The sequence below is a fragment of the Protopterus annectens genome, chromosome 8.part0, assembly GCF_019279795.1.
Source record: "Protopterus annectens isolate FY-2018-M chromosome 8.part0, PAN1.0, whole genome shotgun sequence".
Taxonomy (NCBI): domain Eukaryota; kingdom Metazoa; phylum Chordata; order Ceratodontiformes; family Protopteridae; genus Protopterus; species Protopterus annectens.
In genome coordinates, this window is record NC_056741.1 from 184,851,046 (window position 1) to 184,868,928 (window position 17,883).

General features: G+C 46.5%; 1 protein-coding gene across 1 annotated transcript in view; it reads left to right on the forward strand.

Annotated features, from left to right (window-relative positions):
- The window catches only part of LOC122808182 (scavenger receptor cysteine-rich type 1 protein M130-like), a 650,469-nt gene that overhangs the window by 118,469 nt on the left and 514,117 nt on the right, over nucleotides 1–17,883 (forward strand). The gene's annotated exons all lie outside the window — the stretch shown is intronic.

Genomic DNA, 17,883 nt, shown 5'->3' on the forward strand with positions numbered 1-17,883 from the left:
CACTCACAGAACATTGTCCACAGCATAACAGACAAACTATGTGTTCTGAAATCACAGTGAGAACTGCAATCAGTACACAACTGGCTGCATGCAATTAGCAAATGCTGGCTAACAATTGGTGCAGAGGCCATCACATGGGCATATGCAGATACCTACAAAAGTATGCTGTACTCCATGTCCACGCATGCAATACTTTCATTGCACCCTGAGAAGGACGTGAGAGACAGACAGAGAGAGAGAGAGAGAGAGAGAGACAACTGCAATTAAGCAGACAGAAACGAATTGTTCAGCAACAGCTACCTGAAAGCTGACAACTGGGAAGTGGAGCAGCAGGACAGAGACCCAGACAGCAGCAGAAGCAGCTGTGACAAACACAGGTAATGTAAAGTAATACTATAAAGGTGTACATACTGTGAACCCTCCATATGTGTCATTGGTCTGTATCCATATGTATATGAAGATGTGTAAAGGGCAGGAGACATACAGCAACTATCAGTGAAGGCTGTACATACATTTGTATGTGAGAGCATCTATGTGCACATATCAATGTTGTTTGATTGTAGGTTGTAGTGCCATGTACAAATTAGGTTACACAGCTATGTATGTTTAGCAGTATGTTAGTGTGTGTGTATACAGTATGGTAGACAAATATGTTGATATACCTGTCTAACATATGGATATGTATGTATGTCAACATATGTATGTGTATATATATATATATATATATATATATATATATATATATATATATATATATATATATATGATATGCATATATGTATACATACATAGAGAGAGAGATGTAGGAATACATAGACAGATGTAGATAGAATATTGTACAAACATATCTATGTAATGCACACATACAGATATAGATATATGTAGATACATATACATAGACAGACTGATCTGACTACCTACAGGTATGATTGTATATGATGACCTGCAACACAGCCTGTCCCACCCCCTCTGTCACTCACACCCCCTCTGTGCCCCCCCCTCCACATCTATAGCAATATATGTACATCAATATATATATGTGTATATGTATACGGACATATATATATATATATATATATATATATATATATATATATATATATATACATATAGATATATCTATATACATATATATATATATATATATATATATATATATAGAGAGAGAGAGAGAGATGTATATAAAGTCTGAGTGAGGCACATGTGTACAGATGTATTGCAACAGGTGCCTGGTGACAAAGGCATGGAGTGAACACCAGTGTCAAATCCGGAGTATCATACCACATTCCAGATCACCCACACCAGTAACCACCAGATATGTGATTGGCCGCCCACCACTGCATGTGTCAGGGGTGAGCAGGGTCAGAAATGTGTACAATAGTGGCCCCAATGATAGTCACAGTGGCACACTATCCCTGGAATACCTGCACATGGTATGTGTCCGCAGACATGGTGAGTCAGGTATGGACATGTAGGTCGGTGTACCCCCCACACCACATAATGGATGCCATGGTATGGACCTCACATGACAGCAACAGATATGGAGAAGGACACAGTGACATGTACAACACTGTGACAATGCACTCAAACACATTACCAATGCACAGTGACTGACAACACCACAGAGTACACATATGCTACCCACATAGAGGTTACCACTCCCAGATTTACATATGGAGGTCACACCCATGACAGATGTCCAACAACCATAGTAACACCTCCCACCATCCACAACCTAAATGTCTGCTGTGTGTCGTCCGTGCCACTGCAATAGTGTGCACATGTGGAGGTAAGAGTTCCTATCCACGGATAAGACACACCCTGCAATAAACCACACAGTGTTAAGAAGCAAGACTCCCCATGAGTACATGTCACACATACCCCTGCTGAATGTTAGTCAGATAGGTAATATGCCATATGAGTCACCCTGTGTAACTGTGTGACAGCAGCAGGTACCATCACACCACATGTGTCACAATGGTCAGGGTAGCAGAACAGTACGCTGCTGTAGACACGGGCAATAGCATATTGTATAGTATTGTATTGTAATGTAATGTATTGTGTTGTATTGTATTGGTATGGTGAGGTGCCTCCTTCATGGAGTGGAACCACTGCTGCTGTGCACCAGTGTACAGGTACATATCCTGTAGTCAGGCTAGTGTTACATAGCACTCCTATATGTGTGTTTAGCTCCTGTCAGAGGTTATGTAGCATGCAACTGGGGATACCATCAGGTCCCATCCATGTTGTGTATTCTGCTGTCCTGCGGGTGTCTCTCACCTGGACATCTGTGATGACGGGGAGGTTACAGTCAGCTGGGATAACTATGCCTTATTACAGGGGAGAGGGCGGGGTGACACCTGCACTGAACCTGTCCGCCACAATGTTGTCGATATCTGTGGTGTCAGTGAAATATGTGTTGTGTACTACCTATGGGCATAGAGGATGGCTCCTGACCAGGTTGCTAACATAACTGAAGAAGGCCTCCTGGTCATCTGTAGTGTCACTCTTGATTTCCCTCTCAACGTTGCCCATGTAGTCAGTATGATGGGAAATAGATCCTTACCAGTGCTGCTCAGACATGCCCTCCCTTCAGTGAATGATGCTCTGTCTTGCAGTAGCTTCCATCTTCTGTAATACAATCTGTCTATGGCTGGGGTCCACCAGACAGGATGCTGTCCCTTTGTGGAGAGTGTCTTGGTCATATATGGGATTGCATGATCCATGCATTCTTGGAGATGTCTGTAGAAAGCAATTGTGTAGGGGTCAGCATTGTGGGTTGTATCTGCCACTGGCCCAGTGGGCTGTAAGGATACCATATCACTGTTACAAAGTGTAAAGTTTGTATCTGTAATGTTATGCACTATAGTCATCTGTGCTGGTGGTGGAGGTGGGATATGTATATCCAGGGCAATCAGTGTGTGGTCAGCCCACAGTAGTTGATGATGTAGGCCATACAGTACCTAGATACAAACCCCAGAGTGAGGAGGTGCTCTGACCTGAATCAGTGTTCTGACTGCTGGGGTTTGGTAGTATGTCGATGGAGTCAGCCAGGTACTGTTGCACAGTTGCTGGCTGAGCACTGATACCTGGCCATCTACATGTGTATCCACCAATAGACAGACAGATGCTACATATGTGAGATATGTTGTATCATAACAGTCGAGTAGCATGTGTAGTATGTGTGCCAAATTCTGCTGACATATATTGCTGATACCAGGTTATTTTCTTTTTCAGGTACATGGCCCACCCGCTGAATCCCACCTACTCCACAACTGAGGATGAGGAGATACACCAGAGCCTGGTGCGAGATTATGCAATACTCTTTTCCCGCACCAGCCAGAATCAGCAGGAGAGGGCTGCACTGTGGCAAGACCTTGTCCATCAGGTAAATGATATAGGCACGCATAATAGGACATATGAGCAGGTACGACATCACTGCAGTGATTTAATCAGACATGTCCATCAGCGCCAGATATCCACAGGCAACAGGTCACCACAGGTGGTGGGGTGGCTACACATCCCCCACTCACCAGACTGGAGGGACTACTCCTGAGTGTAGTGGCTCCAGTCCACCAGCAACAACAACAGCAGCAGACATGCATTATGATGGAGGCTGGAGCCACACAGCAGCAAGACAGTGAACGTGCAGGTAATATGTCATATGTATAGTTGACTGTTGTGTACACTGGTAGTGTGTGTCCTTGGTTTGTAGCTGTCACCATAGTATTTAATGTGCAAGTGTGATATCCTCAATATTAGCTGCTGACCTGTGAAAGGCGACTGTTGTACTCCTGACCTGTATCATACTCAGTAACAATGGCACAGTTGTGCCCACTGACACAGTTTTCATCGCCTGCAGAACCCTCTGGTATAACAGCAATGGTAAGCTCATCCATGCTGGTGAGTGTCTATTAACAATTTCTGTAATAGTGTTGATAGTAATAGCACTATTTGGCTCACTCTTAGTAGTGCTCTTGAATGGCTGCACGTCTGTGTCTGTGTTGACATTAATGACACTGAGTACTGTACAATTGTGTGAAACTGTGTGCATGTGAACATGTGCACCTGTGCATGTGTGGCTGTGGGTGCACCTGTGCATGTGTGCATGTGCACCTGTGCATGTGTGCATGTGTACCTGTGTGTGTGCATGTGTGCACTTGTGCATGTGTGTGCACGTGGTGCACCTGTGCATGGCATCGCAGGCATGTGCACCTGGTGCATGTGTGCACCTGTGCATGTGGCTGTGTGCACCTGTGCATGTGTACCGCTGGTGTGTAGACACATTGTAAACTGTGTTTCCGTTTCCCACAGGTTCTGTTGTTGCTCTGTCGCGTAGCAGGGAACCTGAGTCAGGTCGGGTACCGATACACGACATCTGTAATGGCACAGGAAGGTATGCTAGGTCTGCCATTGGTCAGCCAATTTACGTTACCAGCCGTCGACCCCATCACGCGCATGTTATCCTGCCAATACACCTTGTCACCAATGCCCTGGCGATGGACAGCACAGGGTATTGACCAGGGTAATGTATCTGTGGCACATGCCTCCCGACACAGCAGCTATGGCATATCAGAGATGGTACCACATGACAGATGTCCAGGGGTTGCGGAGCAACCATGGCGCATTGCCCCTGCCAGACATGCCCACAGAGGCTCAAACCAGCTATGTTTCGACTGTCGCGCAGGCACAGCTTATGGAACGGTATACCAGATGGTGGGTCTGAGGGAGCTGGCAACATGTCGCACAGCCATGACTGACAGTATGCGTGACATTGCGGCTGCCATCCGTGATTTCACCGATGTCATAGACAGACGTTGTGGGGACATATTAGACCGGTTCCACAACTACATGTCCATGAGCCAGGGTGATGGTGGGCGGTTGAGGCCGATGGCGTATGCCAGCAACAGCAGCAGCTGGCAGTCGGATGACAACAGGGCCGCGGCCGCCCCCGTAGTGCAGGAGCAGCCCCAGCAATGCTGGGTCTGTGCTGTCATCAGACCGCCCCAGGAGACCATGTGCACGGCTCTGGCCAGGCCCGACAGGGATCTGTGTCCAGTCAACGAACACCTGCTTCTGATGACAGTACCCAGTCTGGGTTGGTACCGGATACGGTCCGTAGCACCCCTGCAAGGCACAGGTACCGTGTCCGTGGCCAGAGACACTGATCTGTATGACCTGGCAGGTACAGTCTGTGGCTGTCCACAAACACCAGTATATGGCAGCCATGAGGTGGAACTGTGTGCATCCATACACACATGCAAATTGACAACACCTAGGGCTACCGCACGCACACACTGCATCAACATTGCCCCACCTTCTACTGCTGTCCCTCACCAACACACATACACATACATGTCAATTGGTGGTATGGGTGGCTGACTCAGGCATACCAAGTTCACACCCTGTGCATATGATGAAACTGTGCCACCTCCTGCAATCTGTAACAACTGTGCAGGTACAGGTTAACATGTTGCTGATGCACAGGGTGACCACATAGATGTGTAGTAATAGTATCATGTTGTTAACAGTACTGTGTGCTGAATTAATTGTGGGTATATCACAGCATGCCTGATGCATTGTGTGTGATTGTCATGTCCTGTTGTCTACACCCATGGTAAGTACCATAGTGTATCATCTGCACATGTTGGCATACTGGTGGTAATGATGTCAACAGAAGGCTACATACATAGGTAGCACAAGGGATAGGGTAATGAATGTAGTAATACACAATGATGGACATGTAAATTGCAAGTGGCATGTTGCCCACACTAGACTCTGCAATGCAGATGTTTGAGGATGTTGATATGTGTGCAGTACTACACAACTGGTACAGGACACACAGGAGCACCCTAGCACTGCATGCTCACATCTCATACCATGCTAGACAGCCCCAACACACATAACTAACTGTCACAGGAGGGAGAGTCCCCATATATGTCAGGGATACTGTGGTGGCAGGCCAGGTAGCATACATCCTACTAAGTATGGAACCACTGAGTGAAGGCTCAGTGTCTGTTATTTGACATGTGTATTACTGCAGGTATGAGCACATGGGTTTCTATCCAGTTATTGTACATCCTGACAGTACATGCATGTTCTGTACACTTGTGTGCACTGAGACTGGACCCTAGCCATCTGACCCGTGTATTTCCATGTACATGTGCATAGTGCCTGCATATTTGCAGTGTTACCTACTGGAACTGGTACAGCTTGTTTGTTGTACAATGGACTACATGGAGCCCTGTTTACTGTATCTTTGTTTGCATGCATGTTTGCTTGCAATTACCCTGGAATACTGATCACACCTGCAATGCATAGTTATAGAGCTTCTGTGGACTCCTAGTGCCATCTGCATAGCCTACTATATGTATGTCCATGTCCCACTTGACAGGTTGTCACTGTTTGTCCTGTTCACATGTACATTGCCTGTGACACAGTGCATATGACCTGCCTGGCATGTGTCCACGTGAGCAGTCATATATGCTACTGCTAACTAATCACAGGCACTACACCTTCACACATTCATCTTCTGTTGAACTACCTGCTTTGCTAGGGACAGCCTGCACCTGTCACCCCTGGCCTTTCAGATATTGGCAAAGGCTCTTGCTACCCCATAGTGCCTATGTTAGGCAGGGCTCAAATGACAAACCCACCTTCATAGGTATCACAAGGGATAAGACACTAAGAGCAATGCTACCCAACGCCAGATGTCTAAACCTCCAGATGCATGCACCCAAAACACTCCTTGGCATGGAAAACATCGATATCTGTGCAGTAACAGATGCCTGGTTCAGGGCTACTGAGAGCACACCAGCACTACCAGGTGTAACCCGGTTGATTTCGATACAGTCACCAAGGCCATTGCAGGGAAGGTGGTTCACACAGCCTACCTGGACCTTGCAAAGCCCAACAATACCCCACTTGGGCATTCTAGAGAAGCTCACCAGCTTAAATATAAGCCCCTATGTCACTAGATGGATTGCACAGTGGCTCAAGAACAGAACCCACATGGTTAGCATTGCTGGAGCCATGCCAGACCCCATAACAGTTACAGGTTGTGTCCCACAAGGCTCAGTCCTGGGACCTCTCCTGTTTGGTATATATTTATTGGAGGTACAGGCCAACACGGATTACTTTGGCTGTCCAAATATGCAGATGACTGCAAACTAGCCACCATAATCTACTCTCCAGCTGACACAAGCATCTTCCAAAGGGGCATCATAGCAACAGACAACTTGTGCCAGAGCCATGGCCTGCTGAACAGTGTTTAGAAGGGGATGTGCATCCTGTAGTCTGTTCACCTAGTTGCCAAAAGGGACATTGTCCTCACACACACTAACCCCTCAGCCAAAACACACACTTGCCATTGCAGGATTCAAACCCCTATCTGACTGTTATGACACTTGAGACGGACACATTAGCAGAGCACGCCATTTGCATTACTGGGAGGTTTCTCTTGCTATACTTATAGGGTGCTGACATCATCAGTGTTTAGAAAGGGAATGGGCATCCTGTAGTCTGTTCACCTAGTTGCCAAAGGGACATTTCCTCACACACTAACCCCTCAGACAAGCACACACACTTGCCATTCACAGGATTCAAACCCCTACCTAACTATGTTATGACACTTGAGACGGACGCATTAGCAGAGCGCTATTCGCATTACTGGGAGGTTTCCTTTCTCCTGCTGTACTTATAGGGTGCTGACATCATCAGTGTTTAGAAAGGGACTGTGCATCCTGTAGTCTGTTCACCTAGTTGCCAAAAGGGACATTTTCCTCACACACACTAACCCCCTCAGACAAACACACACACTTGCCATTCACAGGATTCAAACCCCTACCTAATTACGTTATGACACTTGAGACGGACACAGTAGCAGAGCACGCTATTTGCATTACTGGGAGGTTTCTCTTCTCCTGCTGTACTTATAGAGTGCTGACATCATCAGTGTTTAGAAAGGGAATGTGCATCCTGTAGTCTGTTCACCTAGTTGCCAAAGGGACATTTCCTCACACACTAACCCCTCAGACAAACACACACACTTGCCATTCACAGGATTCAAACCCCTACCTAACTATGTTATGACACTTGAGACGGACGATTAGCAGAGCGCTATTCGCATTACTGGGAGGTTTTTTCTCCTGCTGTACTTATAGGGTGCTGACTTCATCAGTGTTTAAAAAGGGAATGTGCATCCTGTAGTCTGTTCACCTAGTTGCCAAAAGGGACATTTTCCTCACACACTAACCCCTCAGACAAACACACACACACTTGCCATTCACAGGATTCAAACCCCTACCTAACTATGTTATGACACTTGAGACGGACATTAGCAGAGCGCTATTCGCATTACTGGGAGGTTTCTTTCTCCTGCTGTACTTATAGGGTGCTGACATCATCGGTGTTGAGAAAAGGAATGTGCATCCTGTAGTGTCTTATCCTATTTGCCGAAAAGGCATTTCCTCTACAAACCCCTCAGACAAACACACACACTTGCTGTGCTTAAAGATTCAAACCCTACCTAACTGTGATATATTCTTGAGAGACAGACACCTTAGCAGAACATGCTATTCGCATTACTAGGAGTTTGTTTTCTCCTGCTGTACTTATAGTTGCTGACATCAAAAGGTGTTTAGAAAGGAATGTGCATCCTGTAAGTGTCTTTTCCTATTGTAAATTGTCACACGGGCATAACCCACTTTCCCACACTGGGCATTTGCAGGATTTGAAACACCTACCTAACATATTTATGACACTTGAGGCAGACGCGATGGCGGGCGATACTATTGATTACTGGAAGTTTCTTTTCTCCTGCTGTACTTATAAGTTGCTGACATCATCTGTGTGTTTGAAAGGGAATGTGCATCCTGTGGGGAGGCAGACATAGCTTCCCACTGTAAGCCTAGCTGTCATTCTAGGGCAACAACCTAGTGTTGACCTCCCACACCGTATGTTAATTGTCAAATGCACATTATTTCATTTGCTTACGATAGACTGTTTGCATATCTTTATTACCTTAGCATTCCTGTTTGTGAACAACTTGTGCATCTGTGGAAAATATTTTGCATATGGGAGGATCACTATATCGTATGTCTCTGTAGTCATTTAACTGTGCACTGGGCAGACTGCTGTAATGTAGATTTAGTTTCCTGGCATAACACATAATAATACCAGATATGTCCAACTGCTAAGCCGAGATTTGTACAAAGTGTGTGAGCATCTTGATTCCAGCCTTCCCTTGGCATGTTGTCAAAGTGTGTGAGCATGCCCAGTGTGAGCATTCCATGTGTTGGACTCTGCAGCCCACCACATTGGATGTGTGAACTAACAACTATCACCCGTTTATGGATTTGTGTGTTGTGTGTCATGTTGTGTGATTACTGTACAACTGCTGTGTGTGAACACAACAGGATTATACTGTGCCCTGCAGTGTGCATGGGATACTTTGCGCCTGAGTTGTCAACATCCTTTCACGCGACTAACACTGTAGTACTGTATAGTGCTGGTAGTACTTTGACTGTGGTGGACAGTATCTGGGCTACTGCTATCACTGCACATTTCGATAGTAGGCACAACAGCTGGTTAGAGTGCCAGTTGTCTACTCAGCCATGTTGCATTCTGTTCAGATATGAACTACCCACCAGAGCTTGTCCAACATTGGTAGTGCTGTTCCACAACATGGGTGTACAATTGCAAACACTAGTGTACTAGTCCATGTCTAATACTAGTTGGAGAGTGTGTTTGTCCTTCTACACACATTGTAAGAGGTTGCCATGACATATGCCATGGTTAGTATACTAATGCTCCTGTCACCTGTGACATGACAGTGATACAGGATAAATCTACCCATCTCCAATCACCATCAGGATTCCGATTGAGGAAGATTGATAAGTGACTCTATGGTGGCGTGTGCTGAGGTTCACTCATGGGTGGGGATTGGCTGTGTTATGGATCACACAGTACAACTTGTCTATATAAGTCAGTGCTGGGGTTCCAGGTCTCTCATGTGCATAGCTCACTGCCATTCAGATTGTACAAGGTGCAGCATGTTTATTGATGCCAGCAACACAGGCAACACATGGCATCTGTGTAGGCTGTTTGATACTCCTGATGAGGTACTGTTGGGGACTTTACAGTTGATGGAGGTGTCTGCTGAGGTACATCCCACAGGGGCTATTGTAGTCAATTGTACCACTGATGCAGGATGACTGCAGATCCACAATGACCTCCCCTTATGTAGATCTGACAGCCTTCATGATTAGGTGGGTATATGGTATGTTTCTGTAAACACTACAGCACATGTTTGTCCAATGCAGGATATCTATCACCCTGTGTCCCCAGGTCTCTCATTACATGTTAACTACATAATGGGTTAACACCTATGTGGTAATTGGTGGGCACTTACTGTATATCCACGGGGGTTGACTATACACGTTTCAAAACTTAGCTTGCTGACATGGCTATGGCACCAGTTGTCTGTTTCTATGTGGCCCTTTTGTGGGATGCATGTGTCAGCTGGTGGATCATATGTGGTGAGCAGTTTGTAGTCCTCTGCAAACATGTTAAGACACAGTCCTTCCATGTTTGCCTGTACCTATGGGACATATATACCAGACGAGGGAGATACCAGGACAAAGCCTTGTGGGATGCCAGTTATATCTGGTTTGTAGTCTGACATGGCTGAAGCATGTCTGACCATGTCTGTTCTGTCCTTGGTCTGGTTTGCAACCCCTCTACTGACATGTGGGTTTATATTTAAGCTGGTGAGCCTATCTATACTGAACATGTAGGGTATTGTATAGAAGCCTTTGCAAGGTCCAGATACACTGTGTGGAGCACATTGCCCTCATCAATGACCTTAATGACTGTTTCAATTGAGTCAAACATGGTTAGGGGCAGGATCTGCACTTGAGAAGGCCACACTGGGTTGGGTCCAGTGTCAGTAGGTCCCCAACATCCTTATGTCTGTGGTACATGCTGATCCTTTCCATAGCTGTGCAATCTGGGCTTCTCAGGATTCTGGGGTAGTACTGTTCAGTATCCATTCAGGCAACACCTTTGTTGAGAAGGACCACTGTTGTTGTACACTGCTCTTTGGGTACATATTCTGTGGTAAGGCTGACATTGAGCAGTAGTGTGGTTTGGCATTCCATTCATCTTAGAGTCCATGTTGCACTAAGCCCAGGACACCATCTCATACCATTGCTGCTGTGTGTTTTGCTTTGGAGATGTTGTCTGTTACCTCAGCATCTGCAATGTCAGGGGGCCAGCAGTCTGCTGGGATAGATATTCTGCATTCCTGGGGTGGGGGGGTTTGCACTGCCCCTGTCAGGCTGTATGTTCGCACTATGTGTGCGTGTTTGTGCTATTTGTGTCATTCAGGGCATATCTGTGGATTCCCAACATGGTCCCTAACATCAGTTGTGTAAGCCTTGGGGTTATCCTTAGTGTCCTGTACAATTTGTATCTTCATAGGTCCATAGGTTCATACTAGGCTATGCACCCTGGGCATTTGTTAGCCTAGCCAGAGTGTGTGTGGCTTTTGAGACCCCTTGCTATGTGGATATTATGGCCATTTATGATTTGCTTTTGCTGTGCCTCTGTATGGACATGACACAGTGAAGACCCCACTGCTTAGCTCTACAATCATCCATCCATACAGCAAGATTCCTGTTAAGACAGTGTCAGTGAGGGGCTCTGCCTAACATGGAGTGGGATTCTGGTCCAGAGTGTGAGAGCCTCTGGTTATGTATCTATCCCACCAGCACATCCTATTTCATTATTTGTTGAGGTTGACATCTCTCACTCTACGCCATTCCAATGGATATGTGTTTTCTGGGGTGGAGCATGTCATTACTCCTGTGTTGGGCACTCCTGCAACAGGCATGCAATGCCTCTGTGTGGAGGCAGTATGTGACTGGATTCAGCTGAGGTGTCTACAGCCAGGCCAGCATGTAACCTTATGTTGAGACACTTTATCCTCTTGGTGAGGTACCTTTGAGTCTTTCTAACTGCTGCAGGTGTCAGGTAAGGTAGATCCCATATGAGGCATTGTACTAGATTATGGGTGTGATTGGAGAAAAGTATAGGGGCACAGTGACCTCTGTTGAGATGTGACTCCTTTCCTGATACGGTGTCACATGTAGACAGTCTTCCTAGCCACATTGGCAATGTGGGTGTCACATAACAGGTTACTGTCCACTTGTGTCCCTAGGTCCCTGGTTACTCCTTCCATACATAATGGTTTACCACCTATGTGGTAATTCGTGGTACCTTGTTTGGTATTTGGTGGGACATTCATACTGTCCAGTGTCTTCAGGACGGTTGGGGGTTATTGTGTGTGAGAGTGTGGTCTGTAGCATGCTACAGACTGCACAGCAGTCTTGCCTACAGTTAGTTGCACATGGGTGAACTCCACTGCCTTGTGCATTGTCAGTTACCTGGACGTATGGGTGTCTGTGCTGCCTATGGATACTCACCTTCCTTTTATGTTTTGTTCCAGGTTTTGGGGCCATGACACATGGTGGTATAACCTGGTAGTGCTGGTGTGCTGTCAGGAGCCTTGCAGCAGGTTTCTGTCACTGCACAGAGAATTTATGTTCTCTATCTCTGGGATGGCCTCGAGCATGGCTATTAAAGGCATACATCTGGCATGTCAGCATTTCCCTTATGTTTCTTCCCACTTATGTTTTCTCGGCGGTGGGTCAGGTCTTTTTCAGCCTCCTCTTGCCTACATAAGGTTGTATGGAGGTGGCAAAGGCTCATCCAATATCTGGGGACGCCCAGGGTACAGGTGCAGGCCATCCCAAGGGCAGCTGCATGGTTTGTCGAAGCATGACATCACAAGCAGACAGACATTGATCCTTGGAATGACACCAGCAAAGTGTGCTACTTAAGTGACTGATCATTCCTGTTTGTACTGTGGCATTATTCTTGGTAAGGGTAGGTTACGCGAACGGTGAGCAGTTACAACGGGCCCGGACTACACCGACAGCCCATCTGTGTCTCTCTTTACATGTAGTCTAGGGCAGTATATCTCAGGCCGTCTACACCAGCATGGACTATGTGACTGCATCATATTTCACTTGCTTTGGAGTGACCCCACATATTCTGTTTATGGGTATATTGCAGCCTACAGGCAGCTTACTGTACCCCTCCCTTGTCTAGTCTGGTGTGGGACAGCAGTGTGTCTGACTATGAGCCTTATATTACAACTGTATCAGGCATGTTGTTTCTCCTCTGGCTCAGGACTGTTTGGCACACCAGCTTTGTGTGTGCTGCAGCGTATGTGCTATGTTTGAGGCTGTTTCATTGGGTGTCTGCCGAGGCCCTGTTGGTGTGCTGTGTTTGTGATTTCTGCTCTGGGAATGTATTTGTGTTTGGTGTGTTTGTTTGCAGTTGTGATAGGTCTATGTGGGTATGTGTGTTTGTGGTGTGTGGTTACCTTCTCCTACTGACTCTGTTTTTGGGTGTACTGGAGTTGAGGAGCCTCTGCCTCCGGGTTTCCATGATGGGCTGCATCTTCTCACATATATTTGTATTTCTTTGGGAGTTGGGGGTTGTCTGTCTACTTCTGGGGGCAGGTGTAGAACATTGCCTCTAGTGATTCATAGATTCCACTTGTTGTGGCTGTATCTTTAGTAGACTGTGGTGTATGTGTGTGACAGACTTCATTGTCACACCACTGATCAGTAATACTCATTGTCTGCGTTTCACCTATCATGTAGTAGCTTCCTCATCTCTTGCACAGTTTTGGTTATACAGTCCACCATGCCAGATTTAGGCACTGTGTCTTGTTTTAATTTAGGACTGCATAATCCAAGCATTCTGGCAGTGTTCATGGAATGGCTGTATTACAGGTTCTGAGGTGTGTGGCCCATATTTTGCACCTGCATGGACCTTTCATGGATTCCACATCAGTTTGGAGGTGTGCAAATATTGCTTATACATGTTTTCCACTGTGGTTTTCTCTCAAATAGGACTGTGTCAGGATTTGTATATCCAGTGTGATTACTATATGGTCTGGTTTTACCAGTGAGCAATACACTTCATCTTGACATCCTGCACCCATGTTAGTTGATTATCACATCCAGTATGCTTACCCTCTTGTGGGGTGGTACGTTGTTCCGGGCCTTTTTGGTTTGTAATCTATGAACTTTTGTCCCACACTGTTGCAGCTGGTATAATGCCCCAGTCTATATGTCTGGGTACGTAGTCGCCTAACATATAATGTGGTTTGGAGGACTTGATATTCGGCGTATTCCAGCATGGGCCGGATGCAGTTCCTGGTGTTAGCTAGTAGTTTTTAGTAGGCTATAAACCAAAGCAGTTTTAGCTTACTGTTACTTGAGCATGGTTAGTCCATGCTGCTTTTTTGTGGTGGTACCAACATGGGGGTGTGTGGTTATCCTTGACAATTCTTGCTAGTCACCATCCTTTGCAGCTTGTTCCAAGTTTTGAGGATGTACAGCACAGTAAGGAGGTGTAAACTGGTAGTGTTAGGGGTGCTGCCAGGGAGCCTGCCTCAGATTTCAGCAGGCACAGTTATCAATATCTCCATACTGGGTGGGCTTTAGACTGCATGCATCTTGCTGTTTCAACCTTATCCCTTTATCTTATCCTCATCTTCTGGTACCTATGAGATAGGTATGTGTTCTTTGAGCCTTACCTATTCAGGCACACTGTGTGACAACAGCTCTTGCCAGATCCATACCGGCCTGCACTGATAGGTGCACGCCAGTCCTAGTAGGTGGTGCATCATGTCGCGCTCAGCATGTCATCCCAGACTGGCACACACATTAACCCTTTGACTAGCTGCAATACTTCAGTCAATTGTTGCACTTCATCATCTCTCGTTGTCATGTTGTGCATGCTTGTTGAGGGTAGTGGATGTTAGTCGGTCCTCATAGGTGTGCATATGTTATGGTACTCTAAAAAGTTACATTACTTAACACATAGCATTCATGCCTAGGAAAGTGTGTGGCTGCCTCTGTCGGATGCGATATTACACTTCCCTGTACATGTTTGAGAGGCCAGTCAGCCGTTAGGCATCCTGTTACTATATGAGTGGAGTCAGAGGGTATCATTCAGGGTTCCTACTGAGCCAATGTATGTGCTATGCGTTGCCTCTCTCATGGTTGGGGCCAGGGTATACTGGGCACGCCTCCTTCTGCTCTACTGGGGCAGGCTCAGGTTGTTCCTCCTCCGAGTCACGCTTGTAGCCTGTTGGGCCTTGGGCAATGGTGGGGGGCTGTTTGGCCCAGCCCTATGTTGGTAGTGCTGCAGCTGTTTTCGCAGATCATATTATGTAGCATAGCACATACCATGACAATTTGTACATAGCGGAAAATTTTATGCCCCACCAGATGTGTCCAGACACCGAACTGTGACTGAGCAGGTACCCAAACACACGCCCCATTACATTACGTGTTTCAGTGCAGCCTCATTATGGCTCCTGTTCAGGTGTGTGTGTGCTGCTTTCTCGATGGGTGCATCACCAGCCACGGCTCCTGCATACCCTGCATCCCCACTAGGTGTCCATAGCGGATGTCCCTACTGGCAAATGTCTGGTACAGCCGCGCCAAATGCCAGATGAACTGCAGCCCCAGGACAGCCAGCACACATTCATTATTATGCCCCAAGCATCGCTATGACCTGGCAGTTGATGGAGGGGAAGCCCTCATGTTGATGTATGTCTACCCGCCACCGGGCTGGTGCTTGATGCATATGTGCGCAGCAGCTATTGCACCCACTACCTCAGGGTATTCTCCGCTATTTGCTGGAAGAGACGTGATAAAGTTGCTGGCCACGCCTTCACGGGTATTGGGGAAGTATACATGATCACCATGCTGGACATGGGTATCCAGTGGAACTGCGTAGTACCCTCGAAGCTGATGCCTGTGATATCCCATCATATCGCTTAGTTGGTCTCTTGGAAGGTACCTGCTGTTAGTATTCTTAGGCCAACACACATACCTTGGTTTCCACTGATGGGTTCCCTCTGTTGGTTCTGTGTGTGAGGCGTGGCCTGCACAGCTCCACCATTTGCCGTGCAGGAGGTCTCTGTCCACTCTATAGCGCCTACTATCTCCCAGCCTAAGCAACCCGTGGTAGTTGGACCCTGGCCTGTACATTCTCCTGGCCTCCTCACTGTGGGTTGTCTGGCACCATCTGTATTGTCACCACCTCAGCAAGTCGCTTATGTCTCATTAAGGACAGCTATGGCAGCCCCTAACATTTCTTGCTCTGGAGTTCGCTTTCTTTCAGTTTTCACTTGGGATAACTTAACTCCTGTCTTGGCAGTGTCTCTGAGAGAAATATTCTGCACTGCTGCTGTTGCAGAGTTTTAAGTGCTGGGTCATTTAGCATTCTGCCCATAATTGCCTGCATCTAATTGTTTTCACCTGCTAGCTCCAAGGTGCTTCCCTGCTAACTTCCTGTATTACATCTGTTGCTTCCTTTTTCCTTTCTGTTTCCTCACAGGGTGGGGGCCATGCAAACCAGCAGAAACACGCCTCACAGTGGCTTAAGCCGCGCTGCGCACACATACTTACACAGTTTTGGATCTCTGCTTATTCGGATTTCAAACGCAGCGGTGCACGCCCGCATAACGTGTTAAACTTATCTCCCAACACGCTCCCACATGCTCAGTCTGCCTTACCACGCTATTAACACCGTCTTACACGCCGCACACCTTGCCTTTACCACTGCGGCCGTGGCGCACGCATGCGCATACACGTCCAGCAAGAAACTTTGGTGTAGGCAACAGTAAGTACACCTTCCATTTCTTGACTTTCTGCATATTTACTTAGTGGCGCACCTCTTTCCTTTGATATCTTGGTTCTGTTATCTGTCATGTAACTCAACCACCAATGAACTGCATCTCTTTCTACCATTCCCCTGTGATGTCACTCCTATCTCCTACTCTGTTCCTCCTCCCGTATGTAACCTCTTACACTACTCCAGAGATGTGCTCTACATTTGCTTTGTCTTGACAGTGGGAATTCAGTATCCCTACACTCATTTGCACCTTCAGATTGCCTACTTTAATGCTTAGTAACATCTCTTAGACTCAGCTTCCCCTTAGCAACCACTACCACGGTGGCCATGTTATGGTTTTGCTCTGCTGGTCCCTCCATTGACATTCCATGTATTGCATAAAACCTACATTTGTAGGTTTAAAACCTCATTTTTATAGCCTTTATGCAGCGAGCCCATTGAACTGCAATGGGCTGCGCTTGGTTTACAGCATCGGCAATTGCGAAAAAAAAGAAAAAAAAAAATTATATTTTTTATATATTTGCATGGGGTTATTTCCTTGCCAATGGCCACATATTTGGCCATTGGCATGCTGCCAAGGTCGGTACATATGTGCACCCTTTATTTGGAGCTGACATGGCTCCATTGCCGTGTTTGCAGAAATGTGTATTGCTCAGTTTGTTTCAACTGAGTACATTTCTGCAGCTAAAACTGGCTTCTTGCACGGGCTGTTCTGGGCTTCCTGGATCAAGCAGAATCGCGCCTCATTTGCATGCTATTAGAGGCTTGCCGCAAGATGAGGGTGATTAGCTTATCGACGCCCACTCCGTGTAAGAGCCATTTTAGCTTGACTCCTTACACGGACTTTGGGCTGTTCCTGGATCGCGAAGGCTGCATGGAGTCTTACACTACTCTTAGACTCCGTGCAAGCCTTCGTGAATCCGGCCCAAAGTCTTTCATTGAGCCGATAGTTTGGTGTTTTTGGTTTGTTTATTCCTATGTAGCTCAGAGTTCTACATTTGAGCTACCTTGAGTTTGTTTGAGAAAAAGGATTCCCCTGCAAATGCCTTACATGTTTTAAATGTCACAGTTTGGGTGGCATTAGTATAATGTCAGAGA